The 26,130-nt window shown below is 41.9% G+C and overlaps 1 long non-coding RNA gene, 1 other non-coding gene and 1 pseudogene across 6 annotated transcripts; 1 reads left to right on the forward strand and 2 right to left on the reverse strand.

The window, feature by feature from the left end:
• Positions 1-26,130, reverse strand: part of LOC127415997 (flavin-containing monooxygenase 5-like) — an 86,607-nt pseudogene that overhangs the window by 22,029 nt on the left and 38,448 nt on the right.
• LOC127416121 (uncharacterized) lies at positions 5,342-13,170 on the reverse strand. 5 transcript variants are annotated; one of them, XR_007893046.1, is made up of 7 exons: positions 13,156-13,170; positions 12,062-12,256; positions 11,306-11,372; positions 8,756-8,917; positions 8,099-8,257; positions 6,813-7,086; positions 5,342-6,647 (listed from the first exon to the last, which is right to left on the reverse strand). It is a non-coding gene; the product is annotated as an uncharacterized LOC127416121 (long non-coding RNA). The 5 variants fall into 5 exon arrangements; XR_007893047.1 differs by lacking the exon at positions 13,156-13,170 and adding an exon at positions 12,819-12,833; XR_007893048.1 differs by lacking the exons at positions 12,062-12,256; positions 13,156-13,170 and adding an exon at positions 11,837-11,900.
• On the forward strand, positions 10,992-11,098 carry LOC127416550 (U6 spliceosomal RNA). Its single transcript, XR_007893136.1, has one exon. It is a non-coding gene; the product is annotated as a U6 spliceosomal RNA (small nuclear RNA).

Below are 26,130 nucleotides of genomic sequence, written 5' to 3' on the forward strand. Positions count from 1 at the left end.
ACCATGATGGCCATTTCAGACAATTACGGTCTAAACAGCATAACTGATTCTAAAGGAACTGATTTGCTGAAGTGACTCACCGCTGCATACAGTGTAGACAAGGGGTTTGGGTGAACTAACATACTTATCAGTTATGCGTATAGGGTTTTATGGATTTCACAGATAACAGCTATGGTGTAATGATTAACCTTCAACCTCTAGAGCCAGTCCCTCCAAAACAGACTGTTCTGCTTCCAATGCCCTCCTGTTGGTGCCCACTGGAGAAGCTCTGCCAAAACAATGTGGACAAATCTCTGGCCAAAGATTCTTCTCATCAAGCATGAGTACCCCTCTGAACAGATGAGGATACCTCTGCATAAGAGGCAAAGCCCAAGCACAATAGCCCTCTTAAATCTAGAAAGATGTGGTGCAAACCAGTCCAGTTAAATCACTACACTGGTGGCCAAACGTTTGGAATAATGTAAAGATTTTGCACTTATGGAAATAAATTGTTGTTATTTACATTTTTATTGATTCATAAATTAACAAAAAAAAAAAAAAAAAATACAACAACATATATATAATGAATCAAACCCCCACTATACCCTCCCCTACCAACTCACCCTGCCGCCTAGGGGTGTATACTCCCAAAACAGAGCAGAGCATGGTGCAGCTGTAAGTATTGATAAAATTGAGATCTGGGAATCCCAAATGTTGAATCAAATTTTCAAAAGATCTCAATACTCATATAGGTCACCAAGTGTATTAACCCTCACAATCTCGACCAACAGAAAGGGGACTTATTAATACATAGTTTAGGGTTCAGCCATATGCTCGAGGCTATGTTTAAATAAATATCAGAATTAAACACTCTGACATTTTTGTCCATATCGAGTGCAAGTGCAAAATAACAGGGTGCGACTTACCTCCGGCTAGTCGAAAGGCTTTGCAGTGGAGACATAGGGGCAAGAACTTCCTTTCAATACAAACCAGGTAGGGGCCTTCTCAGAGCGACCAACGAGCCATAAAACAAAATCTTGGGTAGGTCTGCTCACCTGTCAATCGGCCTATGTAAATTATTGAAATGTAATCTGGGATGCTTACCATTCCAAATGAAGGACTTCGCTATGCTATCAAATTGCTTGAAATAAGAGAGGGGACATCTACAGGAGAGACTGTAGCAGGTAGTTAAATTTTGGAATACAATTCATTTTAATAACATTAACCTTCCCAATCATCGATAAATGTAATGAAGCTCAACTGTCCACATCATTCGAAAACCTTTTTATTAAGGGATCAAAATTAACTCTTAACTAAATCACACAAATCTGCTGGGAAATAAAATTCCCAAATACTTAATGTCCTGTTTGGGCCACTGGAAGGCACCGATGGAAGGCCGTTATTGGACAGTATGCTGTCAAAGCCAAGCTTCGGATTTAGACCAATTGACTATGTATCCTGAGAAAGTGGAGGCAAGACATAGATCTAGTAGGTCGGAGACAAATAATAAAATATCATCTGCATAAAGCAGACACTTATGCGCCACACCTCCGCCATCATCCCTGGAAAACATCCTCCTTCTTATTGCGGCTGCTAATGGTTCCAGGGCAAGACAGAACAATAATGGGGAAAGAGGGCAACCCTGCTGGGTGCCCCTATCCAGAGTAAAATAATCTGAAATAAACCCATTTGTTTGCACCGCTGCTACAGGGTGTCTATAAAGTAACTTGAGCCAAATGTCTGAGACCGAATGCATTTATTGGTTGGCTCAAGTTACTTTATAGACACCCTGTAGCAGCGGTGCAAACAAATGGGTTTATTTCAGATTATTTTACTCTGGATAGGGGCACCCAGCAGGGTTGCCCTCTTTCCCCATTATTGTTCTGTCTTGCCCTGGAACCATTAGCAGCCGCAATAAGAAAGGAGGATGATTTTCCAGGGATGATGGCGGGAGGTGTGGCGCATAAGTGTCTGCTTTATGCAGATGATATTTTATTATTTGTCTCCGACCCTACTAGATCTATGTCTTGCCTCCACTTTCTCAGGATACATAGTCAATTGGTCTAAATCCGAAGCTTTGGCTTTGACAGCATACTGTCCAATAACGGCCTTCCATCCGGGTGCCTTCCTGTGGCCCAAACAGGACATTAAGTATTTGGGAATTTTATTTCCCAGCAGATTTGTGTGATTTAGTTAAGAGATAATTTTGATCCCTTAATAAAAAGGTTTTCGAATGATGTGGACAGTTGGGCTTCATTACATTTATCGATGATTGGGAAGGTTAATGTTATTAAAATGAATTGTATTCCAAAATTTAACTACCTGCTACAGTCTCTCCCTGTAGATGTCCCCCTCTCTTATTTCAAGCAATTTGATAGCATAGCGAAGTCCTTCATTTGGAATGGTAAGCATCCCAGATTACATTTCAATAATTTACATAGGCCGATTGACAAAGGTGGGCTGGGCCTACCCAAGATTTTGTTTTATGGCTCATTGGTCGCTTCCACCTGAGAGAAGGCCCCTACCTGGTTTTGTATTGAAAAGGAAGTTCTTGCCCCTATGTCTCCACTGCAAAGCCTTTCGATTAAACTAGCCGGAGAGGTTAAGTCGCACCCTGTTATTTTGCACTTGCACTCGATATGGACAAAAATGTCCAGAGTGTTTAATTCTGATATTTATTTAAACATAGCCTCGAGCATATGGCTGAACCCTAAACTATGTATTAATAAGTCCCCTTTCTGTTGGTCAGATTGGATTGTGAGGGGGGTTAATACACTTGGTGACCTATATGAGTATTGAGATCTTTTGAAAATTTGATTCAACATTTTGGGATTCCCAGATCTCAATTTTATCAATACTTACAGCTGCACCACCTGCTCTGCTCTGTTTTTGGGAGTAGCATACACCCCCCCTAGAGCGGCAGGGTGGGTGGAGAGTTTGGTAGGGGGAGGGGATATAGTGGGGGTTTGATTCATTATATATATGTTGTTGTATTTTTTTTATTTTATTTTTTTTGTTAATTTATGAATCAATAAAAATGTAAATAACAACAATTTATTTCCATAAGTGCAAAATCTTTACATTATTCCAAACGTTTGGCCACCAGTGTAAGTGAATTTAACTGGACTGGTTTTGCACCACATCTTTTCTAGATTTAAAGAGGGCCTATTGTGTCTTGGGCTTTTGCCTCTTATGCAGAGGTGTCCTCATCTGTTCAGAGGGGTACTCATGCTTGATGAGAAGAATCTTTTGGCCAGAGATTTGTCCACATTGTTTTTGGCAGAGCTTTCTCCAGTGGGCACCAACAGGAGGGCATTGGAAAGCAGAACAGTCTGTTTTTGGAGGGACTGGCTCCTAGAGGTTGAAGGTTAATCATTACACCATAGCTGTTATTTGTGAAATCCATAAAACCCTATACCGCATAACTGATAAGTATGTTAGTTCACCCAAACCCCTTGTCTACACTGTATGCAACGGTGAGTCACTTCAGCAAATCAGTTCCTTTAGAATCAGTTATGCTGTTTAGACCGTAATTGTCTGAAATGGCCATCATGGTACACTTCTTTTTTCTTTTTTTGGGGGCGTGTAGCATAAAGCTACTACAGCTACTTTATGTCCTGTCTGTCTTAAATCAAAATGATTACTTACTAGATGTCGTATGTGATATTTTTTTCCACCCATGACATTTATTAGTTATATACTGTATTTACATAACTTTTAACCTTTACATCAAAGCTATCTTGGGATGTTACTAGTCAGTAATCTAATAATGTAAATTGGACTAATAAAGGTTATGGACAAGACCAACAGACAGAGAGATGGATAGAAAAGAAAGAGTGATAGATAGATATGCTCCCTGAGGAAAAATGCAAAAGTGATTGTGCATACAGTGAAAACTGACAACCCTGCCTTCAGAACCCATTTTTCTTTCCTTTTTTATTATGAAACACAAAAGCAGAAATTTTGAAGAATGCTCTAAGCACTGTTTTATATATATATATATATATATACAGTGATAGTAGATGGTGACCACTGACTGTTTTATTCTCAAGGTATAAGACAGCTTTGTAGAAGGAACAGACCTACATTTGAGTTATCATTTATTAATAATCTTTTTTTTTATACTGCTGCTCTCAAATCTCACCTTCAAAGGTGGTATTTGTCTGTATGTCTGACTGGAGGGCCTGCAAAATCTTCATACTGCAGACTGACAAACCTTACCTTTCTAGTGTTACTAATTGTAAACAATTTGAAGTAATTTTGAGGTCCTCTTCTGGGCCTGGTCTAGTCTCTTTGTATGGACTATTACTTTAGAAACCATTCTTCATCTCTTTAGTGGTTAACATTATTTTTGTGTGTTCATTCCTCCACAGAAGGAAATTCATATCCTCTGACACTGGAAAAAATGATCGTGTTTGCTTCAGGATCTACTAGCATTCCTCGGCTGGGCTTCCCAGTAGAACCCAAAATAGAGTTTCTACACCAGCATGGGAATGAAGCCGCCAGACTATTCCCTGAAGCAAATACCTGCAGCATTGTTTTGAGGCTGCCAATGCATAGGACTTACGAAGACTTTCTGGAATATATGGAAAGTGGCATTTTACAGTCACCTACGTTTGGTGTAATATAGAAGTTGACTGTTATTATTATTATTTTTTTTTTTAATTGTTGTGAATATGTTGATGTAATTGTTCATTTGTTCTGTCTCTGAATGTGTTAATGGGTTACTTCACCCAAAAATTGACATTCTATCATCATTTACTCACCCCCATGACATCCCAGATGTGCTGAACACATAGATTTTTTTAAAAGAATTTAAATCAATTCAACGCACGTGAATAGTGAACAGACCTTTGGAGCTCCAAGTAGCACATAAAGACAGCTAAAAGTCATTTTAACCAGATGTGGAGAGAAAAAAAAAAGTAACATTTTGGTCTGTTCTCACATTGACTAACCCACTGAAGCGGTAGGTGTTAATTTTATGCTGCCTTTATGTGCTTTTGGATCTTCTAAGGTCTGGCCACAATTTGCTTGCTTTAAATTGACCTACACAGATGAAAAGTCTTCTAAAAATCTGCAGAATTATGAGGGTGAGTAAATGATTTTTTGTTTTTTTGGGCAAACTATTCCTTTACTAATCACTTTTTAGAGTGTTCTTAACATTTGTGGAAACTCATTTACTTTATCCTTGTTGGAGCAACAAGCTCAGATCTGTAAATTTCATCACATTTTTGACAGAGTTAATTAATATTTGTTTTTTTTTTTGTTTGTTTTTTTAAAACACAATTGTTTAATCTTACACCACCACATATGTAAACAATGACAATACAAGAACTGTCACAAAAGAAAAATACACATGGAATGAAAACAGTGGAATGCTTTATTTTTACACAATTAATACTTAAGTTGTTTAGTTATTTCATCATAAAAAAACAGTTGTTTATTCACACCGCAACAGATGTGTCCGTTTCTCCATAAAGTACAAGTAAATGGAGATCAAACTCTGAAGCTCTTAAAAGCACAAAGGCAGCTTTAAAGTCACAACTTTGAAATTAAAAGAAAAGTAGCAGAAGTTATGACACCTCTTCATCTCTACATATTAGCTGCTTTGATGCCAGCCAGGTTTGTGTACATGACAGGCTGAAGGGCCAGCATTAAAGCAGACCGAATGATTGGTGAAATCCTGCATACAGAGATGAGTCTGTTGCATCACCGGAAGAGCGAGTTATATTTTGATAAAAGATTAAAGGACAAAAATAAACAAAACAGCATGAATCATTCACAACAAGACCAGTAACATGCATTAAGAAAATAGATGGGGTCGATTTTGATTTCATGCTGACTTTAAGGTAATCTGTATGACTCCAGTGGTGAATTATTGCTTTAAATGTACTTTAAGTCACCTGATTTCCCAGAAAAGAAAGAACATTCTGTAAGACATCCATTCCAAGACTCTCTCGGGAGCCTCCAAGTGGATCAATTTGCCCCACAAGTTGTTGCATCTCATCACTCAGAGTGAACAGGTTTGGAGGTAGAGTTAACCTTTCAGGCCAATGGACATCAAGTGCATCTGTTGCAGAATGGCTCTCGCTGGTATCTTGTGCTGGAGCAGTCATTCCTCCAGCAGAGTCTGAGGGTCTTGGTCCAAATATGTCCTGCATTGCAGTTGTTGATCGTCTCTGCTGTGCCAGGCAACCTCGGATGAAAATCTGCATAGGGGTCGGGTGCCTCCATGGTTGTTCCACTGCCTTGAGTAATTTTTCAAGTCTTTATTAATTCTTGGTATGTAGACATAATGCAGAGCCCACATGTGCATTTCATTGTCTACATCCACAATGCCCCAAGTCTCAAGAAAATGGAACAGGTCATAGTAGACATTTGTCATGCCGTGCCAGAGATCCAACCAGAGTCTCTCGATCCTCTAATTGTGTGTGCCTCTTCCTCTAAGAGCACTACCTCGGCCAGTGCCTCTAAACAAGTTCATGAACAAGCAAACTGCATTATTTTCTCCACCATAGTCGGTCCTCACTCTGGAAGGGACTCCATATTTGGAGACTGCATCCAAAAAAGAATCCATCACAGTGTTGCTGCGATTGTTGTTAGCAGCACGGAGAAAAGTGATGAGCCGACTGTAGCCATCAATGGCACCATGAATGACGATCCTCCATCTAAATTAGTAATATATTAGATAGTTAGTTGCGAAAAACAACAGCTTAAGAGAACTAGAATATTACTGCCCAACACATCAGTACTATCAGTGTATCATTTTGCTGTAGATTTTAATAAACCTAATTAATGGGTAACTTAAAGAAACTGGTGAGAATTGCATGAACCTTATTAGTTTGTGGTTTCCATCCAGATGCCATAATGCAAGACCTTCTACGGAGTCTCTGAGACACTGCTCTGAGGGCTGCAGCCCTTGGGTTGACACGCTGCAAACTGATCCTCACTCTCCATCTTTGCACCCGGATTCCCTCTGCTCTCAGTTGCGCCCGGACAGTCTCTGGGCCAAGCTGATCATTTCCAGCCACCAGGTCCCGAATATTTTCATCCAAGGCTGAATCAGTCATGTCTGAATAGGAAGCATACTGCAACATACTGAAGCGCCTGAAAAGAAAAATCCAAGCAGGGAGTATGGGTTTTAATATGGAGTAGTAGGATCCCTAAAATAGACTTTACAGATCATACAAATGCACTCAGTAATTTTGTCCCCATACAAAATTTTAGACATACAGACAAAAGTTCACATTGCACTTTTTAAACGATTTTACAAGGGAAATCTTAAAATTTGCATTTTGTTTATTACTGCCCTTATGAAGTATAGTACTGAAGTCCTTATTCATGCTCTAGTAACATCACAGATTGATTACTGCAATTATTTTATTTGGTGTTCCTGAAAAACAAATTCACCAACTGCAGTTCATTCAGAACTCAGCTGTAAGGACTGTTAGCTGTACACGTACTTCTGACCATATAACACCTACTCTTTTTCAACTACACTGGCTTCCTGTTCGTTTTCGTGTTTTTTATTTTATTGATTTGCCTCTATGTTGTAAGGTGTCCTTGAGTGTCTTGAAAGGTGCCAATAATTAAAAGATATTACTATTATTATAATTGACAGATATGTACCTACTGTATATAACACAAAACAAAATAACTGAATTTACAGAAATTATCCTGTTCAAAAGCTTATATCCCTTTGATTCTTAATTTTGTGTGTTGCTTCCTCGATGATCAGTGACCGTTTGTGTCTTTTAAGATAGTTGTGTACGAGTCCCTGATTTGTCCTGAGCATTGAATCTACCCACAAAAATCCATAAGGTCTCAATAAGGCAACACACTACATAAAAAAAAAAAAAAAAACTAAATATTCAAGTGTGTGAATCAGATTAGAGGACCGGAACTAGCTGTTGTATAAATATTTCTTTATGGACAAAAAGTTGTTAACCTAAAATTTGTGCTTCAGGTAGTAAAATGAAAATAATTAATTTTATTAAACTCAAAAATATAACTTAACATCACTGAATCAGCCTCAATACATTAGGTTACATGAATAAAGAGCAAGCAAACACTGCAGGTTAGCACTTTTTACAGTGTATGTAATACAATCACAACTTACCTTAATCGTCTTTTGATTGTGGATAAAGATGTGTGGAGAACACCTGCGGTACTGTAAAACCGCAAGTCCTCAGAAATGACAGCTGACTCCGAGTAATGGCATAAGATGGTGCACCTTCTGATCCACTACTAATTAATGGTGGTCGATACCCAGATCCATCTGAAGAAATATTATTATGCCATGCTCTGTTTTAGAAAAACATTGAGTAGCAAAGCAAACTAAACAATTTTTCCATGAACTGGATGATTTTTGAACGATTTTATGATTGTCTCAATAATTACTATTCGGAACAACCTCAACAAGAAATACAATTTTTTTTTATCTTTGAACGAGTTTCATTTCAGTGTGAAACCTTCATGTGTTGTCCTGTCTAAATTCTGAACCATCTGAATAAACTCTGTTATCCCATGGATAATTTCATCTGCAGCCTGGGCATTTATAAGCCTCCCCCCTTCCCAATCCAGACTCCTCTGCATGGTTTCAATTCTGAAAATGTAAATATAATGTAAAAATAGTTATGAGAATGAGTACATCATTGATTTTCCAATACTACCCCCTCCACTGAACTTAAACCTTAAACCTGAACTCAAACCCCGAGTCAAATTCTGTGCGAGTAGTTGAATAAATTGTTTTGGACAGTAGAGACAAAATCCTTACCTATTTAATGATGACTGAAAGACATCAGGTCCTGGATTATCCGACAACAAAAGTCGGCTGCAGTCATTTAATGTGCGTTTGCACTGCGAGACAAAGCTCCTCGTTTCCCTCGTTGCCATCGTTGCCGTTAACGATTTGAATCCTCCGACTTGCCGTAGATACCTCAAACGCGATAGAGGAGGAGTTATGTACATGAGCAAATGAATGCGCTAATTAAGTTACGTGAGGCGCTAAAATAACACGCGTTAACTTAACCTGTGACGGCGTACGGCGTTTATGTAACGCCAAACGCCGTTTACTTAACGCCTTACGGCTTTTAGAAAACGGCGTTTCAAAGCACGTGAATTATGACCCTTTTGGCTTTCCATACCTTCGAAACGAGACACAGCTAGTGTTTCCAGCAGCGCATCTCTGCAGCAGCGCTGCCCTCTACTGACTCTACAGCGTAAAATCACACAGTTCTACCAGTGTATTTAATTCCTTAACTCGAGCCGGCTCTTTTGAATCTACAGCCCAAAACATACAGCGCTTCCATTTATAGTCCAGTATAAAAGTAATAATCTTTATACTGATGCGCAAGTTATGACTGTCCAACTCGAAATTAAATAAGAACCGTTGAAGTCTCACAAGCCTGAAGTACAACATTAGGCTTCAAAACACTGTCTAAACTGTCTCTGGAACGGTTACTGTTTATTTTATGATCAGCTGTGAGACTTAAATCAAGCAGTGCAGTTACTGACTAGTATGACAAAGTATAATTAAAATTACACGAGAGTTGTTGTAATAAGAGGAATTTTATAAAAAAGAATAAACAAATTAATGAAATATGCCATCACCTTTCTTGTTGGTTTAGGTTTATTTAAGAGTAAGGATCTATTATTGGATTGTATTTATGTCTCTAAAAAGTCTGTAATCACACCTTTTTACAAGATTTTAAATTTAAATTTATTTCTGATTTGTTATATCTTCTCTGTACAAATCTAAAATGATCTCATTATTTGGTAACAGACAGCAGAGGGTAGTAAATACAAAAATAATTGCATTTCTCATTTCCAAATGATTCTTTAAAATAAAAATAAAAAAGTACTTAAAGAATTACTGGAATCGTTAAGAGGAATCGGAATCGCAAAATTCGTTACGATTCCCATCCCTAGGTGGGACTGATATATATATATATCACGTGCAGAGGCTGCGCTCTTTATGCATGCATACATACATGGGATCTGTGGCATTTTTCATTTAATAAATACAGTAGATCAAAAAATACTGTTTTCACTGCCTGTTCATAAATTAGAGCTTCATGGTGCCGCAGCCTTCTGTTAAAAGTATCAAACCTGTATTTTGTCTTCAGTGTTTTTTCTAGCTTTTGATCTAGAAACTGAGGAATCTGAAACATGGCTGGCACAAATCTTTACATGAACAAATAGGTCATATAGGCTTCTACTGCCTTACCACTAGCTCTTTTATTCCGTGTGTATGCAGGAAAGAAATCCTTATAATTACACTTAGGGCCATTTAACTCTACATAAAAACCCCTAAAAACTTAAAGATGACAAAGAGAGTAGACTAGGAAGAAGTAGACAACACTGATTCAAGTGTGGCTATTTAAAGACTTTTGGAAACCTTTTTAAAACTACATTATGAATGAGAATGTTAAAGTGCACATTATGTTTGAGTTAAGGCAGGACTGATCTTGAAGTCAAGCCTCTACTGGCTGATCTGGCGTACAACAAGGGAAGACAGAACAGATCGGATCAAACATGGCTGCAAGCGTTGCGCTACTTAGACCATAGACTCCCTGGGTCTCGCACCATGTTTTCACTGCATCGGCTGTTCTGAGACGAGAACTTGTGGCGCCACAGCCCTCTGTGCTCTTCTGTGAATCAAGAGACCGGCCTTTGCCCCAGGGGGAAGTCTTGTGGGGGGATGGTACGAGACACGTAACAAAGAGCTCCACTATGTCACACTCAGAGGTCCAATCCCAGCTTATAGAGAGCAGGCTCTTTTGCATATGGTCTGTAGCTCAGAGGAATCCTACGGTAAACCTACACAAAACGGTGTTTTTTCAAATGTTACTGGTTTTTAAGGTCTACAGGTTTATGTGTGCATTCTTGTCACTATGATGTAGTCACAGCTGCTGTAAGTGAGTTGAGTAAGTCATTTGTCCAGTTACCACCTCTCAGACAGATACTTGGAGGTCCATGGTATTAATAGATGCCTTCAAACCTCTTAGTTTGTGCTTGCTTCGGCAGCACATATACTAAAATTGGAACGATACAGAGAAGATTAGCATGGCCCCTGCGCAAGGATGACACGCAAATTCGTGAAGCGCTCCATATTTTGATTATGAATTATTAATTTACTGTAATTTTTTCATCTACTGTATGTATGAAGTGAAAAATGCCGGATCCCATGTATTTATGCAATCCCGCCGCTAGAGGGTGACCTCGCTCAACAGCGCCACACTGGCTTATTGTTGAACATACAACTCTTACAAACAGATTTTTGACGAATAATATATTTATGTAAAAATGATTGAGATGTACTCACCATTAATGTAACTGTTGTGCATCTCTCTCGCTGCAGTTTGGCTGAAAAACCTTAGAAACTTTGGCACCTGAAACGCACAAAGCAAACACAAAACTATGTTACACTGTGTTACTACTGTGTTGACTGTAGGCCGCATTTATATAAATCTGATTTCGGTATTGATCGATCATCAGAAACGGAATGGAAAATGATCATTGCCTTGTCTAAAAGTTCTGAAAGATTAAGATATTTCGCAGACAAAAACAGTGCGAAACGATCTGAACGTGTACGCAGGCATTTAAAAACTGCATGAATACTAATTATAACAGAATCAGCAAAATGCTTAAAATAGTAGATGCAGCATAGCACGTCACACCGCAGGACATGTCAACTTTCCCAAAGATGTCGACCAAAACTGATCAACACACTAAATCATCCCCTCATCCTCCATGCCTCAACTACACATGCACAAATGCATCGATTATGGATGCAAACTGAACTTGTCACTTATCGACGACTTTCGCCGTTTTCAATGCAAAACATGTCACTTACCTAGTTCATGCAGATCCGAGGAGGTTTTACTGAAAAGGGTCACATTTGTACACTAAAATTTCGTTTAACGAGACACAAATGTCCATGTAAATACAGGTTATCTGATTGGCTGATCAACACACTAAATCACCCCCTCAACCTCCAAGTTCCCATGCTGCTTCAAACGCTCAGTTATCTTTCCTGTCCCAGAGAAACTCAAAATCACAGGACTTAATGACTACAGACCTGTCGCCCTGACGTCTGAGGTCATGAAGTCATTTGAGAGACTGGTGTTGGCCCACCTGAAGGACATCGCTGGACCCTTTCTAGGTCCCCTTCAATTTGCTTATGGAGCAAACAGGTATGTGGATGATGCGGTCAACATGGGTGTGAGAAGTTTTGTGCGTAGATGGATCGTGGTACGTCTTGTGTCAGAAAGATCTGCTCCAGAGTGAAGATTAGAATACAAATATTTATTATGAAGTGAATAATACGATGCACAGCTTCAGTTGTGTGGATGAGGATATATGTGGTTACAAAAAATATGTATATACCAATATTAATATGACATGGCAAAATAAACACTGTTAATGACTGTGCGTATACTGATACGTTTAAACTCGTGATAATGCAACAGTAAACAAGAGCATATTGTAATGCAACTATTAAAGCGAACTAGTCTGCCGCCGCCGCCGCCGCTACTGACAAGCGGTGTCAGGTTACAAAAGTGTGCGCGCTATGCTTTAGCACTGCCGTGCGCTCTTTATAATCGTTAATATGCCGGTTAAGCACGGAATGCCTATTTTCTTTAACAAATTGTGACAAGCGATAGACTTGTAGAAATAAATAAACACTTTGATAGCAAATAGCTGGGCTGATTCGTCGAACGTTACCGCTGTTGTATGTATATTATAATAGAAACATTTCTGAGGTAAGATTAACCGAATAACACTTTGACACTCTCTAAAACATATTTACAATGGTGATAAATATTGTTACTTACTGAGGTATGAACCCACAACAACACCACACCAAGAAAAACAGACTTTTAAAGGAACAAACAAAAGCCAGGCGATAACTCCGTTACAGAGAAGCTGCCGAACTGAAACTTTCGCGCATGCGCCAAATTAGTTTGAACATGTTTGACTCGCGCATGCATGGAGCAGGGAATTTTGTACAATGGGATTGCATCATATCCTGCAACATCTGGACAGACCAGGGACATATGCAAGGATCCTTTTTGTGGACTTCAGTTCGGCTTTAGACACCATCATCCCAGCTATACTCCAGAACAAATTACACCAACTCTCTGTTCCCTTGTCTATCTGTCAGTGGATTACCAGCTTTCTGACGGACAGGCAGCAGCTCCTGAGACAGGGGAAATTCACTTCCAGCACCTGTACAATCAACACTGGTGCCCCCCAGGGATGTGTGCTCTCCCCACTACTCTTCTCCCTCTACACCAATGACTGCATCGCCAAGGACCCCTCTGCCAAGCTCCTGAAGTTTGCAGACGACACCGCTGTCATCGGCCTCATCCGAGATGACGATGAGTCTGCATACAGAAGGGAGGTTAAACAGCTGGCTGTCTGGTGCAGTCAAAACAACCTGGAGCTGAACACTTAAAGGAGCAAGATGATTAAACCACCTCGGCCGGCTACAGTCCCGACTTGGGACTTAACTTTAGTCCTAAAAGCTCTCGCAGGGCCCCCTCGAACCTTTGGACTCTGTAGAATTGCGCATGCTCTCCGCCGCACTACTGCTGGCTCTGGCCTCAGTAAAATGGGTCGGTGGCTTATATTCACTTACATGCACTATCAGTCAATTTATGTCTGGAGTTTGGCCCCGGTCTTTCAAGAGCCACTGTCAAACCCAGAAAAGGCTATGTGCCTAAGGTCCTAACCACGACCCTTCAGATCGCAGGTGGTTCACCTTCATACCTTTTACCTCCTCCATTCTTTCGGATGAGGAACGATAACTGCATTTGTTATGCCCTGTGCGGGCACTACACGCATACATTGAGCGTACACGCCAGTTCAGACTGTCCGATCAGCTCTTTGTATGCTATGGAGGACGCACAAATGGAATGTCCGTCTCCAAGCAAAGACTTTCTCACTGGATTGTCGATGCAATTGCCCTGGCTTATGAGTCGCAAGGTAAGACTTGCCCAATTGGCGTTAAAGCACACTCAACTAGAGGCATCGTCTCCTCATGGGCATGGACGAATGGGGTGTCCTTACAGGACATATGTTTTGCAGCAGGATGTTTCTCTCAAAACACATTCGCAAGGTTATACAACCTAGACGTAATGTCTCTCTCTTCACAAGTCCTCTCTGTTTAGAGTGCTTGCTATCCATTGGCCAAATATATATATATATACTTATGCTCCTCCCCTTTAGGACGAGCTCCCCATCTGTTAAACAACCGCCTGCATTAGGTCGTTGCAATTTACCATAAGTCACAAGCACTTGCATTATAAAGAAACTCCCTTCCTGACTGGATTCATGAAGGAGCTAATTCGTACTATATGACTATAGTTCATATATTCGTCCTGAGTGCTCCCCTCCTGGTCCAACACAAGGGTCACTCACTGCGGCATACTCTTTTCGGTCGCCGTCCCACGAGACTGCAGCGTCATGCTTCCTTTCTGGGAGGTTATGTCGTGTAGTGTGGTGTGATGGGTTTCTGTTCCCCATCTGCGTTAATAAACGCAATGTCAAGTGTACTGAGTCATAAGGGAACATCTCGGTTACCTATGTAACCTCGGTTCCCTGAGATGAAGGGAACGCTAGCTCCACTACAAGGCACGAGCGATGCGCTCTTTGTTTTCAGTCAGACATTCTGAGGAAATGGTGTTTGCGCACCTGCCCACGCTATTCTCCAACTCGCGCACAACTCGCCACGCGCCCCACCGAGAGCAAGAACCACATTATAGCGACCGCGAGGAGGTTAACCCAACATGACTCTACCCACCCTAGCAACCGTGCCAATTGGTTGCTCCTGAGTGGGATCACTCAGCACGCCCTGGATTCAAACTTGCGACTCCAGGTGTGGTAGTCAGCGTCTTTACTTGTTGAGCTACCCAGGCCCCAATGAGTTAGTGCTTTTCTAATACACTGAGAATTCATCCAGTAGTTTAACATGCAGAAATGAGCACATAATAGGTGATACTTGTGACCTGGTGCATCACAGTAGCATTGGGATGCCAGATCAAATGTAAGCAATTATTGTGTGAACCACGTCATGCAATGTCATTACTTCATTATCAACTACCAGAATAATGTCATTAATAAATTACATACTGTAAGTGTGATTAAGAATCCTATGTATGGAATGAAATACAAACCTTTATTGTTTTGCGGTGGTGATGACCCACCCTCATACACTACAACAGTCAAATAACTAAAGCTGGCTATGTAAATATTTTCTCCATACACAAGATAATAGCAGTGATAATATAAGCCAAACATGACAAAAAACACATCCTTTATTGAAATCCTCAGACAAATCTAAAAAGAGGCCTTCTCATTTTTCCCAAGCCACGGCATAACTATAAAAAAATAAAAAAAATCAGCATGAAAGCAGCCTATTTTAAAACCAAAAACCCATTAACAGATGAATACAATAATTTGATAATCAAATTAAGCTGTGCCCTATTACTGTCACAAATCATTGTGAAAGCACACCTTCAGAGGGCCACAAGAGGAAACGTCTCGGTTACGTACGTAACCTCGGTTCCCTGAGACTCAGTACACTCGACATTGCGTAGTTACGCATATGGGGAGTGCCTTCATACACGACCTAGTTGAAACCTCTCTACAATAACGCCAGTATTCTAATATTGGCTATGGTGTTTGAGCCCCGCCTGTTTTGGCGCGAAACTGTCCGCTATAAAAACAGGTGCACAGACATCATTTCCTCAGAATTTCTGACTGAGAACAAGGAGCGCACCGCTCGTACCTCAGGAACTCTGAGTCTTGTAGTGCGGCTAGCGTTCGCAATGTCTCGTTCCCTTCGTCTCAGGGAACCGAGGTTACGTACGGAACCGAGACGTTCCCTTACGACTCAGTACACTCGACATTGCGTAGTTACGCATATTGGGAACAGAATCCCATCATGCCACACTACACGGCATAACTTCTCAGAGAAGAAACATGGCGGCGCAGTCTTGTGGGACGGCGACTGACATGAGCATGCCGCAGTGAGTGATCTTCGTGATGGCCAGGAGGAGAGCACTCATAACGAATATATGAACTAGTCATATAGTATGAATTAACTCCTTATGAACCCAGTCGGGAAGGGAGTATATTTATAATGAAAGTGCTTGCATCTTTATGGTAAATTATAACGGCCTGATGCAGGCGGTTGTGCAAATGATGTGGAGCCCATACTTAAAGTGAAGTGTGTGTGTGTGTGTGTGTGTGTATGTGTGTGTGTGTGTGTGTGTGTGTGTGTGTGTGTGTGTGTATATATATATATATATATATATATATATATTTGACTAATGAATAGCAAAAGTGATGTTACGTCTAGGTTGTAAAACCTTGCGAATGTGTTTTGAGAGAAACATCCTGCTGCAAAACATATGTCTTGTAAGGACACCCCATTCGTCCATGCCCATGAGGAGGCCATGCCTCTAGTTGAGTGTGCTTTAACACCAATTGGGCAAGTCTTACCCTGCGACTCATAAGCCGGGGCAATTGCATCGACAATCCAGTGAGAGAGCCTTTGTATGAAGACGGGCATTCCTTTTGTGCATCCTCCATAGCATATAAAGAGCTGATCAGACAGTCTGAACAGGCAAGTATGCTCAACATATGCATGTAGTGCCCGTACAGGGCATAACAATGCAATGATTGTTCCTCATCCGAATTAAATGGAGGAGGGAAGAAGGCCTGAAGGTGAACCACCTGCGCTTTGACGGGCGTGGTTAGGACCTTGGGTACATAGCCTTTCCTGGGTTTGACAGTGGCTCTTGAAAGACCGGGGCCAAACTCCAGACATGAATTGTCGACTGGGTCCTTGCCATGTAAGAGACACCAATCAGTGAACACTTTCCATTTTAGTGCGTAGAGGCGTCTCATGGACGGTGCTCTGGCCTGTAAAATGGTGTTCATGACTGAACGCATCAGTTCTGGCGTGTGTAGTGCGCAGGGGCCACACATGCAGGTTACACAGCTGGGGCTGGGGATGCCAGATTGTGCCTCGCGCCTGAGGGGAGATCCCTCCTCAGCGGTATTTCCCATGGTGAGCAAGCTGTACAGCATCTCCATCATTTCCAGAAACCATGGCTGGTTGGGCCATTTCAGCGCAACTAATAGAACCATTTCCTTGTCCTCTCGGACTTTGCATATGACAGAGTGAATAAGGCATACCGGGGGAAACGTATATTTGCATTTCGCCGGCCATTTGTGTGCCATTGCATTCGCTTCCAGAGGGGCTTGGGACTTCGAATAACAGAGGGGACTGTGGGCATTCTCCACTGAGGCAAATAGATCGATTTCTGCTTTGCCGAACATTTCCCAAATCCTCAATACAGTTTGAGGGTGAAGTCTCCGGAATTCCGCCTTGGCGGTTTATAAATGCCACAACTGTCATGTCGTCTGAGCGAACCAGGACATGACACTTTTATATTTCTGATTGAAAAGCTTTTAAGGCTATAAATACAACCGACTGCTTTAGGCACTGCGTGACAACTTGCCCCAGCGCGACAGAACTCGCAGAACGCGACACTGTCCGTGGTGCTAAAGCAACTATTCAGCGGCGGGATATAGTGATGCGCAAAGCACGTCGTGGCACATGGCGCTTCAGCCAGCACTGAAGAGGTCTCATGTGTAAGAGACCTAATGGAATGCCGCCGCCATAAATCCCAATGCTTTCTGAAACGGTTTCAGTGGAAGTATTCTCCCCAGTTTGAACTGAGATGGACAGTGTAGAATGGCTGAAGCAGTAAGTCTCTGTGCTGGCATAACAAAGCCTGACTGCGCCAGTAACAGCCAATCGTCGAGGTGGTTTAAGATGCGTACGCCGCTCAGTCTCAGAGGGGCGAGAACCGCATCAATGCGCTTCGTGAATGTGCGAGGAGCCAGAGACAGTCCAAAGGGCAGGACTTTGAATTGATACGCTGTTCCCTCGAACGCGAATCTCGACTAGAGCATCCAAAAGAGTGGCTTTTTCCTTATCACTCATTTCTGTGAGGGTCAGCCGTATACGTCGATCCAGAACTGCCAGGTTGACCATGGACTTGCCGGTGGCCTGCGCAGTGACTTTCGTGGTATGCAGCGCTAAATCTGTAGCGGCGCGGAGCTCTTTGAATATCTCTGGATCGAAGCCGTGCTCGTCCATTTGCCTGAGGAGCTTGGCTTGAAATTCCTGGCGCACCGCCATTGTGTGGAGTGCTGAACCAGCTTGTTCTGCTGCCGAGTAAGCTTTTCCCGCCAGTGCGGACGTTTGTCGACACGGTTTGGAAGGTTGTATGCGGCGTGATTTCCACTCTCTGTTACTCGCTGGGCAGAGGTGTGCCGCTTTAATAACCGTTTTCTTCCCCGTGATCCACATTAAAGAGGATGGCGTCGCTGCGCGAGCGCGCCGTATAAGGTCGCGCGCCAGGATTTGGATAGTTCGTTATGAACTTCGGGGAAGAATGGGGCAGATTTGCGGGACGCTGCCGTTTGACGGCGTCCGGACTGCTGGAACCATTCATCAAGGCGAGACTGTTCAGGTTCCTCTGGGGGAGACCACTCAAGGTAAAGCTCTTCGACCGCCCTAGTAAGGACGCGGAGCATCTCCCTGTCAGTGGCGCGTGAACGTTTCTCACCCTCGCTTGGGGGAGGGGCGGCAGCCTCATCCACTGACCACTCGCCTGATGCAGCGAGAGACGTAATGACATCGTCATTATTATAACCAGCGTCAGAACCGCTGCGCGAGACGAGGCCGCCCGCTCTTTCAGAAGACCGGAGCTCGTCTCGCACATAGCGTTTTGGAAAACACGCGCTTCGGAGAGATTGAGGGGCTCGCGGGGCGTGTGCCGCCGCAAGGGCCACCTCAAAGTCACCCTGCTCGACCTCGTGGCCCCGCCGTGCCTCCTCGTGTGAACCCTCGGGTATCACAGAAGAGGCGGGTGGGAGGGCAACTGAGGCTGAATCGTCCCTCAGAACGAGGGTGATTCACGAGCGAAGCGTCTTGAGAGTCATGCACACACCGTGAGGCAGTCTGTCTCCATGAGGGCAGACTCTGCGTGGGCGCGGCCCAGACAGTAAACGCAGCTCTCATGCTGATCTGACGGCGGGATGTGCCTCTCGCACAAGGAACGCTTACGGAACGACATCTTTAAAAAGACGCGAACGCGTAAGTGACTCCCTTAGGTGTAAATATATATGAATTTATATATTTATATCACGCAGTATACAATACACAATTGCTTTGTAAGGATACACAAACCCTGCCGAAGCGCTGCGGGGAATCGGGATGCTGAGGCCCGTTCGCCAGCGAAGCGTCAGTCGGCGAGGCGGTGTGATGTTCGCCGGAACACTGCGGGGGAGCGGAAAGATTTCCCGCGAAGATTCCGCCCGCTGACTTGTGTATATCGACGGCGAAGGTAGAGGGCTTCTAGACGAGAGATGATCGCCGTCTTGAAGGAAGAAATTCTGAGGAAATGGTGTCTGCGCACCTGTTTTTATAGCGGACAGTTTCGCGCCAAAACAGGCGGGGCTCCAACACCATAGCCAATATTAGAATATTGGCGTTATTGTAGAGAGGTTTCAACTAGGCCCTGTACGAAGGCACTCCCCATATGCGTAACTACGCAATGTCAAGTGTACCGAGTCGTAAGGGAACTACGCATGAAGCCCAGCAGTGCAGTTCTCAGCGCGCGCTGGTGAGACCTCAAGCCAATGGGAGCGACGCGCACCCCCGAAACAATTCGTCGACCAGCCAACGGGGCGAGGGAGACCCGTGCGTGAAACGATTCGTCCGGCGGCCAATCCGAGCACGGGGCCTGAAACCATTCGTCGGCCGTCCAATGGGCCGAGGGGGGCATGGGCGGAGCGCGGTGAAACAATTCGTCCGGCGGCCAATCCGGACTAGGGGGCGTCTGAAACAAATCGCAACATTCACCCGAAGATTTGGTTCCATTGAATTGTTTTGGTCACTATGTTTGTTCGCTGTTCAAGGATTAAACTCATCCATTGACATGCCGGTTAAAACGATATTCCTGTAAAAAAAAAAAAATGTGTGAACCATTACAAATTTTAGAGAATTTTCGAGCGTCGCCAGTTAGAGGTTGTGCTCCAAATACAAATTATCCGTCACTCGGATGGATATGAGTTGTAAAGTTTCCGGCATGGTTATTTTTATCCGTCATTAGTTTCTTGCATTATTTCTCCATTGAAACTTGCCTGTTCTCACAGATCTCTCTCTTTCTCTCCCTCTCTCGCACGTACACACACCCACAGCCACACAAACAGCAGAGTAAAGCCGCGTAAACATGTTTTTTATTTGTCAAAAAGTTGCTAACGCCGTCCTACTCGTGTTGTGCCACTATCCAAAAGAGAGAAATGATCGCACTGAAATTACCTCAGGAATTATAAAACGGCTCCTATTTTAAATGTGCAATTATATCTAATATAGTCACCAAAAGGCTCTATCCACGTTTTGATGATGAATTACAGAGAAGTGCTGATCTACAGAGGTCTTCTCCAAAGATCCCTCGGTTATGTTTATGGTTTTTATAGGGATATTGTTTGGTTCGTTGGATCGGTTTGCATTCTCACAACAAGAGAACCGCTCCAGAGTCCGTTTGCAATCGGTCCGAGACGACCAACCGATTGTTTTGGAGAGGATATGAGTGCGATTGCCGTGTTCACATATGCCTGAACAAAGCGAAAAAACGCGCTTGGTTCCGAAACAAACGCTCCAAACGATGTCATGTTTTTGGACTTATGGGGGAAACCCATTCGAACACGGGGAGAACATGCAAACTCCACACAGAACCCGGGAATTTCTTGCTGTGAAGCGACAGTGCTAACCACTGAGCCACCATGCCGCCCTAATCAGCATATCATGTAATTTGATTAATATATGAATCGATTTACATCCCTAATCTTTGTCTCTCTTTTTTTGGACCTTAAAGGTTTAGTCCACCCAAAAAGTGCAATTCACATCATTTATTCACCCTCATGCCATCCCACATGTGTCTTTCTTCTGCAGAACACAAATGAAGATTTTTAGAGGAATATCTCAGCTCTGTAGGTACAATGCAAGTGAATGGTGACCAAAACTTTTATGCTGCCTTTACTGTATGTGCATTTTGGAGCTTCAAAGTAATCCATAAGACTCCAGTGATTTAGTCCATGTCTTCTGAAGTGATCCAATCAGTTCTGGGTGAGAACAGACCAAAATATAACTTGCAGTCTCTAGGCACGATCATGATTTCAAGCTCCCTTAAAATTCCTAGTGCTTGACGCGTACGCGGTGTGCTAGAAAGTGTAATCAGGCTTAAAATCATAATCGCCAAGGAGACTGCTGATGGCAAGATTTAAAGTGAAATAAGGAGTTACGTTTTTGGTCTGTTCTTAGCACTATGTTGGTCTGTTAAACCATTGGAATTATATGAATTACTTTTATTTGCTTCTGGAGCTTCAACGTTTTGGTAACCATTCACTTGCATTGTATGGGCCAACAGAGCTGAAATATTCTTCTAAAAATCTTGGTTTGTGTTGCACGTAAGCAAAAGTTTTACACATCTGGGATGGCATAAGCTTGCGTAAAGGGGAGAATTTTCAATTTGGGGTGAACTATTCATTTAATAAACCCAGTACACATTTGCTGTAATTGTATGTACAAGAGCAGCTAGGACATTCTGCAAAACATCTTCTTTTTGTGTTCCACAGAAAAATTGAAAACTGGAACTGCATGAGGGTGACCTAATGATGACAGATTTTTTTTGTTTTGTTTCTGAGTGACCTATTCCTTTACGCAAACATTAATAGGCTGATTGTGTTTTTTGCCTATATTAATCTAACTTCGAGTGATTAACCGTGTGCTCTTGTACTTTTGCAGGAAAAACCAGAAACAGAACGTTCCAGCATTTATCGTTCTCTCACAGTGAATACTTCAAGAGATGATGTGCTACAGGGATTTTCCTGTGCCCAGTCATTACCCAAACTACATGCATAACTCTATGGTCGTCCAGTACTTCAAACTTGAACGCTGTTCAAATACATTCACTTCCAGGTTATCACCATAACACCTCATCCTCTGTTCACGCATAGACAGTCTGGTACAGTGGCGCCAATAACTATTTGGACACTTAAAGGTGCCGGAAATGATTTTAGCGTTCTGAAGCTTTCATGTGACTGAGCCGTCGAATTAGCCATGCCCCCTTATTCCAAAACCCCGCCCTCCGAAGATAATTTTAAGACCAAATCCGAGCAAAAGAGCAGCATTGCTTGTTCCTGTGTCTGTCAACAGTGGCACAATAGCGCCCTCAACTGACAAACATTATGAATCAGGGCCTCGATGATCCGCTTCAAATACAACACTATGAGAACAAGCAAAATAACTGACAGGTGAAAAGCGTCAGTGTCCGCGGTCCACTGACACATTTTTGTTTGCTGTTTACAAAGTCTACAGCTATCACAGAGACCAGTGAGATATCTCAGGACACTTACTTCATTAATATCTTTAAGGGATTAAGAAAAATGTTTGCATACTTTTCCATGAAACAATCACCTACAGCACCTTCAAGTCAGACTTGCAACGTATGGATTTTAAGGTATGAATTTTTAATGCATTAAATAACAACATCAAAGTGTCATCCATGAACAAATGATACTAGACCTTCTCTTAGAACTTACTTCATTGTTTTGTTGGGTCCAAGGTGATTTTGAATGGGTTTATGAAGTTCACACACTCCTTCCATAATTTGAGTTTGATTATAAGAATCATTCTTTCATAATGACATGTAACATTCAGGTTCTATGTGATTGTGAATATTTCAGACCACAGTGTGAGGCAGAGGCTAGATTTCTCTGACTCTGGTCAGTGGGAGGTGGTGACCGCAGAAAGAGATGGACGAGAGGAGACGCATGTATTTGATGGTGTACTCGTGTGTGTAGGACACTTCACACAACCTATCACCCCCATCTCAGCCTTCCCAGGTGCACAACTGATATATCACACTAACATGTTGAAGATCACTGCATCTTTAAGAATGAATGAAGAATGAAATGAATGAAGTGATCTTTTCATATGATCTGATAATAATAACAGGGCTCTTATCAGGTAAATGTGGCATTGATACTAATTTATTACATGTTTTCAGGTATACAGTGCAATGCTCTCAAATTATTTGAGTGCTTTAGTCATATGTAAATTGTATGAATTGCATTAGAAAACATAACAAAATATCAAGCAAGTGCCATCTGCAAACTAAAGATGCAAGACCTTTTCTCAAAATGAACTACTTTTTTTTTTTTTTAAAGTTATCTTTTCACCAGCTGGTCCCGTGGTCATTTTCAGTGGATGCATGAAGTAAGTCATTTGACAACCAGAAAGAGTCCAACTATTTTAAACCATATTGTTTTCTCATTTTAAACGTAACAAAACATCATTGTGAAACGTTTTGCTTCGGAAGTGTTATTGTGCTGTCTGTCTTTAAAACTATATGCCACATGGTTTGATATTTGTTTTCAATGCAATCCCATGCATACTAATTTATGTGTCTTAAGTGTCCAAATACTGTATGTTATATAAAGCAATGGCATTATGTTGCAATCATTTTATTGTAAGTTTGTCTGCTACAGGTATTGATACATTCCCAGGGACATTTGTCCACAGCTGGGAATATAAGGACCCTGATCCTTACCGTTGGAAGAGATAGTTGGGATTGGGAATTCTGGAGGAGACATTGCAGTGGAGCTCAGCAGAGTGTGTGAGGAGGCAAGCAGTTTTGAGCCTAATGTCAAACATACCTCATTCTATAACAGTGACTGGATACAATGTCCTGTCAGTTTACCTTCATGTAATCTTCTTGTTGCTCTTTCCTCGGGTGATGTCAACATGAAGACTTTGGTAACACTTTACAAAAAGTTTCTATTAGTTTAAGGGATAGTTCACCCAAAAATGAAAATTCTCTCATTATTTACTCATCCTAGTGCCATTCCAGATGTTTATGACTTTCTTTCTTCTGCAGAACACAAATAAAGATTTTAGAAGAATATCTCAGCCCTGTAGGTCCATACAATGCAAGTGAATGGTGACCAAAACTTTGAAGCTCCAAAAATTACAAAGGCAACATAAAAATTATTCTCCAGTGGTTTAATCCATGTCTTCAAAAGAGATATGATAGGTGTGGGTGAGAAACAGATCAATTTAAGTCCTTTTATTTTTATTTTTTTTACTAGAAATCACCTTTGACCAGCCCTGACCAGTATGGGGTGAAATGCACGAAGAATGCGAATCGACAAAAAACAAAAGAAGGTGGAAGTGTGTTTTTTGTGGAACAGATGTGTTTTCAGCTGTTTCTTGAATGCTGAGATCGTATCAGCAGATCGAGCGGAGGATGGAAGCTCATTTCACCACAGAGGAACATGGAGAGTGAATGATTGTGAAATGGACTTTGTGCCTCTTTGCGACGGGAATACCAGGCGCCGCTCGTTCATTGACTGCAGAGAGCGAGTTTGGGCATAGACCTGGAGGAGTGAATTGAAGTAAGAGGGTGATGTTCCTGGCTGTCCTGAAGGCCAGAATCAAAGCCTGTAGCACTGAAAGCAGTGAAGTTAAGCTGGTCATCCACTTCCACTCCCAAATTCCAGGCTGTCCTGGTTGGCATTAACATAGTTGAACCAAGTTGGAATAGACAGGTTGTGTTCAACAGACTGGTTGGCTGTGATCATGAGAAGTTCTGTCTTTGCAAGGTTGAGCTGTATGTGACGTTCCTTCATCCAGGCTGAGATCTCAGAGGCAGGCAGGCAGAGATATGAGCTGAGACAGTAGGGTCGACAGTAAACGACAGGTAGAGTTGCATATCATCTGCATAGCATTGGTAGGAGAAACTATGTGCCTTAATTATAGGTCAGAGTGATGTAGTGTAGATCAAAAAGAGGAGGGGTCCAAGCATTGATCCCTGAGGAACACCAGCGGTCAGCTGGTGTGACTTGGACACCTCTCCTCTTCAGGAGGCCTTGAAGGATCTGGTTGTGAGGTATATCTCAAACCTTCCAAGTGGAGTTCCTGTGAGGCCCAGGACAGAGAAAGTGGACAAGAGAATCTGGTGGTTCACTAGTGGTTCAAGTTAAGCTCAATTGATAGCATTCATAGCATAATGTTGAATACCACAAAAAACTGAGTTGTCTCTCCTTTAAAAAGCCCAAAAATTTAAGTTCCAGTGAGGCACTTACAATGGAAGTGAATGATGGAAATGTTTGCAGGGTTTAAAGGCAGAAATGTAAAGCTTATAATTTTATAAAAGCACTTACATTAAAGGATTAGTTCACCTATAAAAATGAAAATTCTTTCATAATTTACTCACCTTCATGTCATCCCATATGTGATAAGAAATGGATCAATATTTAAAACTTTTTTTTACTAAACATTCACGAGGGTTGAGGTCAAGCACACTGGCATGTTCACGCAAGAATTGACGCATGAAATGTGAAAAAAAAAAAAACACCACACCACACTGTGACCCCTCAATTCTCCAATGTTTTCTAGTACTTCTCTACTTAATGTATTGCATGGGTTATTATAGTAATTAATTATCCTGATACTCTGTATTCCTTTCCATATTTCCACCACTATTGCCTCATAATCTTGGTTAATATCTATCACCCAGAAATCAACCTCTTGCTTGACAAAAATAGCCAACCCTCCCCTTTTTCCAGAATTTCTATCCCTACGCACAACTTCATAACCATGTAAAACTAAATGTAACTGTGGTTTAAGCCATGTTTCTTAGTTGCACGGTCTCAGCCGAAGCTCAAATCGGATCCGAAAATGTTGCATCCAGAGACAGTCGGAAACCCATGCAGCCCCTGTGCGACTCTCAATTGAAAATTAACTACTTCCGTTCTGTCATTTGTCGGATAAGTGGTGTTTCGTTCGTGAACGAATCTCTCTCTTTTTTTTTTTTTTTAATGAATCTTTTAAGTGAACAAATCATTCTTGTTCACCTCCATGTACTGACTCATATTTCTCATTCACTGATGTCTCTCCCTTTCGAAGCCAATGAGCTCTAGTTTGAAACAACAGACTGCTTTGGTTTTTAAAGACTGACTATAGCACAAGCCAATAGCATTCGAGTGTGGGCTGTGAAG

Source organism: Myxocyprinus asiaticus, chromosome 25 (assembly GCF_019703515.2).
Source record: "Myxocyprinus asiaticus isolate MX2 ecotype Aquarium Trade chromosome 25, UBuf_Myxa_2, whole genome shotgun sequence".
NCBI classification, from domain to species: Eukaryota; Metazoa; Chordata; class Actinopteri; order Cypriniformes; family Catostomidae; genus Myxocyprinus; species Myxocyprinus asiaticus.